Genomic DNA, 12,113 nt, shown 5'->3' with positions numbered 1-12,113 from the left:
AGTCACAACAGATAATAATACAGGGAACTGCATGAACAATATTGCTTTGCACCTCTTGCAGCCACCCAGAATATAAAGTGTGTATTATACAATCCAAGTAATTACAGAAAACGGAAACAGCTATGTTAAACTGTTCCCATTACAATGGCTTATAATGTTACAGTATTACAAATTGGAAACCGAGGTATTAAAGCAGTAGCATACTCTTGGATACTTGTACTGTATGCAAAATATTTGTAATGTAGTAAAACAAAACTATCCAAGTAGGCTGATTATCAGTTAGCTATTTCAATTTTCTTCTGAAAATAAACATTTGCAATGACACGTCTCTTAATAATTTAAAGCTACCATTGACAATTGTGCTTGATGTTTTAACTCATAACTAATTCATAGCATTGTATGGTGCGCATTATAAACCAGATCCTTATGTGAGTAATAGTTACTCATGTAAGCAATCCCATTGAAGCTAATGAGACTATCTGCAAAAATATGACAAATTCAGTCTGGAAACTAGGTATAAATTTTTAACAGAGAGGAAAATTATTCACTAGAACAATTTACTCAGGGTTGTGTGGTTTACCATCACTGGCAACTTTAAAATGAAGATTGGTTATTTTTTCTAAAAGATACACTCTATTTTAAACAGGAATTATATCAGGGAAGGTCTGTGGCCTGTGTTATGCAGAAGATTAGACTAAATAATCACAGTGGTCCCTTGTAGCTTTATAATCTATGAATCTAAGGATTATCTAATTAAGGTTTGCTCCTTTGAGCAAGAGTTACTGTTTTGTTGTGGAGCTTTTATCTTTTAAAATAATATCTGTATATTCTTATTTATAAATACAACACAGCAAAAATAAATAGAAATAAAATATAAAATACATTATTAAATAGCAGTTGGCCAAATCCTCCTTGTCTTACTTAGTCCAGTGGTCCCATTGAAGTCAATGAAGCGCTAACTATATTTACAAGAAATATTTTTCAAAATATTTTCCACACTGTAATGATCAAGCTTATAAAGCAGTTGATCCATTTTCTGGAATGGGGTCCACATAAGAACTCCAAACTTCTTGAAAAATAAGTGGCTACCCCGAAGGCCAATTTGTAATGTGCACTAAAGGAAATGAAATTAATAAATTCATTCCAATTTCCCATTCACCTAGAAATAATGCTGAAACTTTTATTCAGAGCCATATCTAGTGCAACCCAGCAACCTCAAGGCTATTCTAACTTACATCCAGCTGCCAATGGCCTGAAGGGGATGGTTGAGGAGCTGGGCGTCACTAATGCATAGGGATGGTCCTGCTGCTCCCTCTCCCATGTCCCTTATACTGGGAGTCAGACAGGAGAGTAATATGCAGGGGCTGATACAGAATCTATGCTATTTTGGGATTCCCTCTCACCAGGGGAATCGTCAAGGTGCTAGTTCTCCTGGCACGAGGATGCCTTTCTGTGACTGGAGCAATGTAAAGTAGGATCTCCCCCAGAGACTGTAAATCATGACTTAAATGGAATTAATCCAGACTTACATCATTGCAACTGAGATTCAAATCTGACTTAGATTTTTCAAAGTATTCCATAGTTTAGTGGTTTATTCAGGACTGTAATAGCCTCCCTTTTCTCATAAAGATATGAGTAGAAGGGAAGTAATATGCTCTATATTTACATATACATTCTAAGTATTATCTAAGGATGGTCTAGATCAGTGGTTCTTAACCTCGGGTGCATGCACCCCCTGGGGTGCAAGATGCCCTTTCTGGGGTGCGAGACATGCCAGATTTTTTTAGAAGGTAACTCATCGAAAACACAAATTAAGCACAGGCACATAAATACAACAACTTTGTTTAATCAAACCTATGTGTTTATTAACATTATACATTTGTTAATGATTACTGTAATAGACAAACAAAAATATACCTAGGTTTAAGGAGTGCAAGAACATATTTTGATTTTTGATAAAGAGCGCGAGAACATATTTTGAGAACCAAAGGGGTGTAGGCTGCAGTAAAGGTTAAGAACCACTGGTCTAGATGATACTTAGTCCCTCCTCAGTGCAGGGGACTGGACTAGTTGAAGTCCTTTCCAGTTCTACATTTCTATGATTCTAATATTTTTTTCAGTTCCCTAAAGAGTTCACATTATTCATTTGGTGATAATTGCATTCAGATGTTACTCCAAGAACAGACCCAAGGGTCCCAGAGTAGCCCTTTTGTTGCTTACTTCCAGGTTTCCCTAATGTTAACCCATTAAGCTGTTCTTGCAAAGTGAAAGGAGGCGAACCTCCCTAGAGAAATTGTCAGGGTTTACCAAGGATATCTCTGTGCCCTTCCAGAAACTCCCCAGAACAGACGAGATCTCTTCACTTCACAACCTTCCATACAAGGGACTGACACCCAGCCAGTACTTTTCCAAAACCAAGTATTCTCTTTATTTAGTGTAACCGATCTTTCTAATACAATTAATTTAAACCTAAATAAAAACATAAACATAAATCCCATAGCAGAGGTATCCAAGCCAAAGTACCCAATATTGTAATGTTATACAGTTGAAATGGCTTGAGTGATTATGTTCTGCACATGGTGATCAGTCATATACAGGAGACTGACAGTAATCTTAATAAACTCTAATGTTATACATAGTAACAAACACACACCACAGATAGTCCTCTTTATTATCCCAAGCATAAACATTCATTAACCCTACTTCTAGTCTATATCCTATAGAGGGCCAGCTTTAGCAAGTGCGGGGCCCAATTCCTGGGGGTGGGGCTTGCACTCACTGGGCGGTGCTCCCAGTCTTTGGCAGCACTTCCAATTGCCGGCTGGAGGAGGGAGGCCACGGGGCTTGCCGCGCTCCAGCCACGGTCGCAGGGCCGTGAGGCTGCCGCGCTCCAGGCGGAGCTCCGGCCATGGTCGCGGGGCCATGGGGCTGCTGAGCTCCGGCCAGAGCTGCAGCCAGGAGAGCGGAGCCACGGGGCTTGCCGCACTTCGGCCGGCGCTCTGGCCAGGGGAGCGGAGCTGATGAAGACCCCCGAGCAGACTGACGCCGGGGTGAGTAAAAAAAATTAAAAAGGCGCCGGGCCCGATTCTGGGGAATCGGGCGAATCAGCCTAAAGCCGGCCCTGATCCTATACTATAGCTAGCATGTTTATGATCCATAGTCTTCTTTCCCTCTGCTCTGTCCAAGGATCCTTCTGCTCTGTTCCAGCAGCCCGCTGCTGTTGCTATTCTGCAGTTTCTTCTTCCATTGATTCCTTCTTCTAATTTCTCCTTCTTCTCCTACTCCTAACTTGACTGATTTTTGCCTGCTTGCTCTGTCTTTTATACAATTTTTGGCCTGTTCTGATTGGCTTGTTTCCCAATCCTAGTATTAGCATACACATCCTCCATTCATCTTTAAATCCTCTCTGATGGGTTTATAAGTATGGACCAATCACAACTGCTAAATCTAACTGTCAGTCAAAGTTGTTACATAACAAGTTTTAGTATTATGGGATGTTTACTATTATGGGATGGTGACCAGTGTTCCCTCTAATTTTTATGTCCATGTGCAGAATGAATGTTGTTATGTGCACCATTATGGAGGTGATTTGAGACACATCACCTTCATATTGGTGCACATAAGAAAATTCATGTGGTGGTGGTGGAGCCGAGGGGTTCGGAGTGTGGGAAACGGCTCAGGCTGGGGCAGAGGGTTAGGTGCAGGGTGTGAAGGCTCTGGGGTGGGGCCAGGGATGAGGGGGTTGGGCTGCAGTCTGCTCCGGGGCTGCAGTGGGGAAAGAGGACTCCTCCCAGCCCTCTCTCACCGTAGCAGCTCAGGGCTGGGGGGGAGGCGCCTCTGGACTATAATCTATGGAACTAATTCCGAAAGAACTCTTTGCAACTCTAAAGCTCACCATCTCTCTATGAAACTGACCTAAGAACTTTATTCATGTCTGTATGTATAATGATCCTTTAATCAATACTCTCTCTTTTAAATAAATTTTATACGATAAACAAGAATTTAAGTAATCCTCATTATATTTGACTTGGCTGTCCAGGGGGAGCCCAAGGGAGCTGTACTTTTGGCTTCTGGGTAACCAGTAAGGTATTGTGGAACTGTTTTGTTGCGAGCTTGGTAAATCTAAGTATTAGAAATAACCATCAGTTCTGGGGATCGTCTGCTCCATTCTTTGCAGTTTGCCCCCTATTTTCAGTTAATGGTGGCAAAGCAATGTTTTCAGTGCTGTGCTTGAGAAACAAAATAGACCAGTTCAAAATCCTTTTGTATCACAAAGGCTGTGATTTTAATTGCACTGCAGGTTACCATGTGGATAACTGTTTCCTTAGTCTTGCTCAGGTGCTGCTGTAATTCTTTCATTTCACTTAGACCCTGTTCCACTGATCTGTCTTAGAACACGCTGGTAATATACTTACATGCTGTAGAGCAGGGGTTCCCAAACTTGGTTTGCGGCTTGTTCAGGGTAAGCCCCGACGGGCCGCAAGACGCTTTGTTTACCTGAGCGTCCACAGGTACGGCCGCTCCCAGCTCCCAGTGGCTGCGGTTCATCATTCCTGGCCAATGGGAGTGTGGGAAAGTAAACAAAGTGTCTCACGGCCCGCCAGGGGCTTACCCTGAACAAGCTGCAAACCAAATTCGGGAACCTCTGCTGTAGAGGAACAGGCAACAAAGCTCCATTGTAGAACACTCATCTTGCTAGATTATGTGACACAATGGTGTGGTTATTTATTATTTATGGCCATCTCATCACCATATTACAGGCAACAAGTGGATACGAGTATGAAGAATGTGTTCCACACCTGTCCCCACAGAAAACCCAGTTGAATGGATATCCTGTCAAGTCTAGTCAAAGGTTAAAATATTAAACAAATATGTAACAAACATGAACAGTAAATGCTACCCCCAATCTTCATTCCTTGAACTCATAGAAAGAATATATTGATACAAAACTTCTTAGAATTCAGCATATCACTGGCTGACAAAAATTCTGGGCTTTGGTTTTACACAATGATTGAGTTTTTTCTCCTTTGAAATGTTAGGCTGGAAAGAAGATCATCCAGGCACTTTACTTTTCCCATTATCTCAAAAGTGGACATTTAAAAAGCATGTATTAATACTTAGCATATTGAGCCTGTTTTCTCAGAAACAGGAAGTTAAATGTGTTTCCTTCATCTCTTTCTGATCCTTTCTTTGGCTCTATTTTCTTTGATGAGAGGACTCTCTTCTTTCCTTCCTCTCTCTTTCTGTACTTCATCATTCCCAATTCTCTGATGTTCCTCCTCACCTCTTGGCTCCATTCTATTGATGTACTTTTAGGACACCCCTTACTTAAGTATCTGATCACCCCACAATCTTTAATGTTTTTATCCTTGCAACACCCTGTGAGGTAGGGAAGTATGATTAGCCCCATTTTATAGATGAGGAATTGAGGCGCAAAGAACTATGTGAGTTGTCCAAGTCTGTGGGAGAGCAGGGAGTTGGACTGAGGTCTCCCAGTTAACAGACTGGCATCTTAATCACTGCACCATCCTTCTACTCTAAAAAACTAACGGAATGGCATTACTATCAGTCTTTGCTAGGGCTTCTGTGTACCTCTCCTCTCTCCTGGTTTCTCTCTTCCCTTCTTACGTTCTTGGTCCAGCCATCTCTTTGCTTTTTCTCCTCTCTCTCCACGTACTCAGTCATCGTCTCAGGGACATCTATTCATCTTTCTGTCCTTAAAGAATGCCATTTCCTGTGCTGAGCCTTTCTTCTCCCCACACAAGGGACCCCATCTCTTTCCCCAAAACTCTTTCTCACCACTTTTCTCCTGTTTGTTTTCCCATCCCCCAGTTTTCTAGCCTCATCTCAACTACTCAGGACTTTGAGCCCTGCTGCTTCTGCCTCACCCTAGTGTTGAAGTAACTTCTTCCTCACCTTGTACGGGGAGATGTCAGCAAACCAGTAAAGTGCCTGAAACCACTATGGCTTATTGCTAAAAACAGCCACGTAAGCAGGCCATAAAATGGCCATGCAGCAGTCTCATCTTCACCAAGGCAGGAGGGGAGGGGGTTTTGGGTGCCACAGAAAGGGCGGCTTGACCCCGTGTCCTTCCTGATAAGAATTGTGTTGAAGTTGCTGGTACATGCATTTTAGAAGAGCAGGATGTGCCCCCAGGAATGTCTATTAGGGCCTCAAGGCTGCAAACTCTGGAAAAACCCACATCTGGTTAATCAATAATCAGAAGGAACCTCTTGCTTGTCCATTGAAACTGCTTGCTTAACAAGTTTTCTTTAAGAGACATATCATTCTATTACTAATGTATAAATAAGGGAGAAAATTTTGAGGTAGTTGGACTCTTCTGGACTCTCCCTCTGGATACATCTTGCGGTCCCCACTGGCAGAAGATTTGGCTGCCAGAAACCTGCCACTGTGCCAGTTGAGAGCCACACTCAGCTTTGGTAATTATCAAGGGATGGGGGTCTTTTACTAGCCTGTTGCGGACGTGTGTAAGTGCTTGAGACTAAGTAAAGTTTAGCTTTAAGTGAAAGCACTCTTGTGTTGTCCTGTTCGTGCCAGCCATCTATCAGTGGACAGCCGTGTCTCCCCTGATTTATTTCCTGACACCACCTCACACAGAGTAAAAGTTACCAAGAGCTTTGGTTTGAAATAACCCCGGGTAACAATCTCCTGCTGCTATGTGTCTCTCTATTGTCAGTAACCAATGTTAGCTCATTGTTTCTCTGTGTTCCACATGTCTGTTTGTTGTGCCCACACATTTTATCTTCTTTTTTCTTTAGACGCTATGCTCTTTGGAGCAAAGACTGTCTCTTTGTTAGGCGATTGTTCCATGTCTAGCACAATGGGGTCTGGTCCATGATGAGGGCCCTTATGCACTTCCATAATATAAATTTATAATAAAATTAATTTGTCAGCTGTTTCTGTGCTGGTCCCGACCACCTTTACTCCATCTTCTGATTATGGAGTGTAGATATCCCCACTAGGTAGCGTAATTTCAAGAGTAGGCCAGCCCTCAGATGGGATTCCTATTCAAATATAGAGGCATAGTTTCCAAGGCCAACCTCCTGTATAACACAGGCCATAGAACTTCCCAAAAGAATTCTTATATCATATCTTTTAGAAAAACATCCCATCTTGATTTAAAAATTGTGAGTGATGAAGAACCCACCATAATCTTTGATAAATTGTTCTAAGGGTTAATTACCCCCACTATTAAAAATGTACATCTTATTTCCAGTCTGAATTTGTCTAGCTCTAGCTTCCGGCCATTGGATCAATGTATACCTTTCTCTGCTAGACCGAAGAGCCCATTTTCATATATTTGTTCCTCATGTAGGAACATAGACTGTAATCAAGCCCCGGCCCCTTAACCTTCTTTTCGTTAAGCTAAATAGACTCAAGAAGCTCAATTGCTACATCAGCATTTTTTCTAATATTTTTTATTAATCTTCAGTGAACGCTGTCCAGTTTATCTATAGCCTTCTTGAACTGCAGATTCCAGAACTTGACACAGTAGTCACATCATATACAGAGGTAAAAAATCTCTCTATTCCTATTGGAGATTCCCCTGTTTATGCATCCAAAGTCACATTAGCCCTTTTGGCCACAGCATTGCCTTGGGAGTTCCTGTCCAACTGATTATCCACCATGACACCCAAATCTTTTTCAGAGTCCCTGCTTCCCAAGATAGAGTCCTGTAAGTATGGCCTATGTTCTTCGGTCCTAGATGTATACAAATTGTTTGTGTGTGCCCAAACTTATCAAACAATCTGGATTCCTCTGTATCAGTGATCTGTCCTTTTCATTATTTACCACTCCCCTAATGTTGTGTCATCTGCAAACTTTATCAGTCATGATTTTATGTTTCTTACAGGTTATTGATAAAAATGTTAAATAATGTAGGATCAAGAACTGATCCCTGCAGACTCCATGGGAAACACACTAACTCAATGATAATTCCCTGTTTACTATTACACTTTGAGAACTTTTAACAAAAAATAATTGTTTTCTTTAGTACCCAAACTATAAGTAAAATGTGGTCTTAAGGAAAGTCTTGTCTTTTTTTCATTAATTTAATAGGTCAAATGCCAATGGTCTGTTTTCACAAATGACATTGAGCTAGTCATAATGGAAGCCCTTACACAGCTCTTACTCAAAAGGCATTTGTTTCAGTGGCCAAGATAGCAAAAGTTTGGATTAAAGGACCATCTGTACTTTTTTCACTACTTTAAATAACTGTGGAACATTCCACCTTTCCATTTGAACATAGGCTATGCTACCTACACAACCCACTTAACTAACGGAAAATGGCACTATTCTGTTGTGCAGACAGGATTTGTGATCTATTGCAAAATCATATCTAATCAAAAGAAAATACAAATTTGAAAATATAAATGTATGAAAAGAAGTGAAGCATTCTTTTATGTAGTTAAAATCACACATATTCATAAGCAAGCAAATGCATGAAAATATCTCTAGCACCACCTACAGAAGTAATTCAGTATTGGGTTTTATGGCTCTGCTTTTTTTTAAGCAGAAAGAAAAGAAATCCATAATACTCAAAGTTATTTGTTTGTAGGAACTTTGTGGGAATTCAATAATTTTCTCCTAAAGTTTTTTTGGCTTACACATTTTGGTGGTGGCTTGCTAGAAATGAAAAGCAACAAGATGCAGAACAAGGTATGTGAAAATCGGGTTTAACCCAGGAGAATTGTATTTTCTGGTGCTGATACTGTGTGGGGATTGATCACATTTTCACAGCTGGATTTTGAATAGAGCCTCATTAAACTGATATAAATATACACCATGTTGTTGTTTTCCAACATCAGCAACAAGATTGCAGCCTCATTATACACACTCCAGCTGTGTTCTGCATCCACAGTCCTATCATTTGCCAAATGTAAAACTTAACACTTGTCTCTTGACAGTGATGAAGTTGGTAAAGTTATTTGTATAAGAAAAGAAAAAAACTGGAATAGAATGGAGGAAATAAAGGAAAGTGGTTAAAAAGAACTTAATGGGGAAAATTGTGGTTACAAATATGCCTTGTTCCTAATAATACATACTCACCATTGTAATGCGCTATGAGATATTTAGACTAAAGAGGTTATTATTATTCTTTGTTAAAACACCAAAGAGACAACAGGATACAACATATAGCCCATCCTACTTCCACTGAAGTTAGTGGTAAAAATGCCTTTGACTTGAATGGCAGCAGTATCTGACCCTGTAACATGGCTTCACATATATTTATAAGAGTACAGAGATAGCATATGATAGGAATATTGCTATAGTTCAGTAGTTAAACTCATACAAAAAATGTGAGTCATGTTAACAATCACTTGAAATCCTCAGTAAATCCTTGATTCAGGAAAGCACCTAAGCACATACTTAAATGTCAGTGGGTGAAATCCAGGATATACTGAAGTCAAAGACACAAATCCCATTGACTTCAATAGGTCCAGGATTTCATCCATTGACTTCAGAGGCACTTAAGCATGTGTTTAATTGCTTTCCTGAGTCAGAGCCTACCTAAATGAGTGTAATAGGAAGTGGATGTTTACTTTTCACAATACCTGATCCAAAATGCTGTTTTTCCATGATTTGCAATAGCTTACCACTTAGAGCTTGGAGTTCTGCCCCACCTGTCCCTGCCTTCTCTCTAGTTAGCTGTAACAAGCAACAAAATTACTGTACATACTTGTATTTGTGCACTTCATACTATTTTATGAGTATATACATGCTTTATTGATGCTCTGTTGAAAGTAGCTCCTTGATTAAACAATTTCTGTTGATTGCATTGATGTAGCCATCAGAGAAATTAGAGGGATTGATTCTACATCACTGCATTTCTTTACATTTTTTTCTTTTACACAAGAGAATTATATACCCAATTGTTACATTTTGTATCTGATGAAGTGGATTTTAGCCCATGAAAGCTTATGCCCAAATAAATTTGTTAGTCTCTAAGGTGCCACACGGACTCCTCTTTGTTTTTGTTGATACAGACTAACACGGCTACCACTCTGAAACCTGAAGCACATGTGTAACTATTAAAATAAAGATTACTGTGTTATCACTGAAATAATCCTATTCCTCTAGTAATTGCAATGACTCACTGTTTACAGTGGGTTTTGCCTCACAATGGGCACTGATGCCAGATACTAATCCTTCAACCAGATGAAAGCTAGCATTCAATTTTCTTGATTCCTAGTATAGAACTCCAGCAAACAATACACTAACTGGCAGAGGAGTCTGACAAGTACCACTATGGTTTAATTATGGTGTGCCAGATTGTTGTGCAGGCCCCCATAGCCACAGAAGGGCATAAGGGTATGTCTACACTTGAGCTGAAAGGTATAATTTCCAGCTTGGGTAGACAAACCTGTGCTAGCTCTGATTGAGTGAATGCACTAAAAATAGCCATGTGGCTGCTGCAGCATAAGTGTCAGGAAGGGCTAGCTGCCTCAAGTATGAACTCATCTTTGGGCTAGTCTACACTTACCGCGCGGGTCGACGCGGTGAGTTCGACTTTCCGGAGTTCGAACTATCGCGTCTGATCTAGACGCGATAGTTCGAACTCCGGAAGCGCTAGTTCGAACTCCGGTACTCCACCTCGGCAGCTGGAGTTAGCAGAGTCGACCTTGGAGCCGCGGAGTTCGGTTCCGCGGCGTCTGGACGGGTACGTAGTTCGAACTAGGGTAGTTCGAATTCAGCTACGCTATTCACGTAGCTGAATTTGCGTACCCTAGTTCGACCCCCATTCTTAGTGTAGACCTGCCCTTAAACTCTAGATATGTACTTAATCAGAGCTCACATGGGTAGGTCTATCTGAATTGGAAATTATACCCCCAGCTCCAGTGTAGACTTTCCCTGGCCATGGGGAGTGCATAAACCACAGTGATGGCTTTGCCCTGTCCACAGCAGGTCAAACCTCTTTAAGGGCCACACATTCTCCTGTACAACCTCCTCTGCAGACATGGGTAGGTAGAGCAGTGGCTGTCCACCCAGTACTTACTTCTCTTCTACATGGGTGGAGGGGGCAACAAGGATCTATGAATGGAAAGAGCTTTGGCTCTAACCCTACAATGTACCAGGCAGCACAGCTAGGGCCAGTAGCAGATCACCTTCTCCCATGGCAAAGGGGGAGCAGGAAAGGAATTGAGAGCCTTCACTGAGCTCCTTCTGGGGAAATATGTATTTATCCAGGGTGAGATGCATAGGGACAATCTACCCATATGTACGCATATTTAAAATACCAGCATGACAGGGTGTGAATAGCTTAAAGCTGATCCACCGTTTTATGCACTTGGTAAGCATACCCACATGAGACAAGGTGACAAGACAATTGATTAAGTATGAGGTGATTAACCAATCAACAAGGAGATTCAGCTCATCTGCTGAGGACAATTAAAAGAGAGACAGGACGAAATAGGAGGATGAGGGGGGAAGGCTGGAAGGACGGTCCAGAGAAAGTACATTCCTGCCCTTTGCCTTGGTAGTAGGTAAAGGCTTCAGGGAAAGCCTTATGATGTGGGAATAAATATTTATAAATCACTTGATGCTGAAATTATCACTAGTGTGTGTGAGAGAACTGTTCGCAGTAGGAATTGAGGCTGAGAGAACCCTGCCCTGTGACAACCAACAACTTAAAAATTACATTTCTGTCTGAAGTTACTTTGTCTAACGTTCTTACAAGAAATCTACAAAATTACTATAACCAAAAAAGACTGGAGGAAAAAATGTTCTATTTTTAGTTTGTGCACTGTGTATCTTTGATAGCACTTTCTACATTGTCAGTTTCACAATTTTCCCTGTATAATAAATCAGTTAATACATTTGCCCAGTCTCAGGTGCAAAAACAACTTTTAAGATCAATTTTATAAGCCTAGATTTCAAGTTGATTGCATTCTTAAAAAAAAACCAAACCAAAACAACAACAACAACAAAACAGTGCTAATACATTACAAACAAGAGTAGGGAGGAATGACCAAATTTTATGACTGTGATATACTAAGGCCTAGATCCTGATCTCATTTCAGTGTATTATAATTTAGTATTTCCATGTCAGCTCTCACTGTATTTTACAAGTGCTGAAGTAAGTGGAGTTACTC

This window comes from Mauremys mutica, chromosome 3 (assembly GCF_020497125.1).
Source record: "Mauremys mutica isolate MM-2020 ecotype Southern chromosome 3, ASM2049712v1, whole genome shotgun sequence".
NCBI lineage: Eukaryota > Metazoa > Chordata > Testudines > Geoemydidae > Mauremys > Mauremys mutica.
This window is presented reverse-complemented; position numbering follows the sequence as displayed.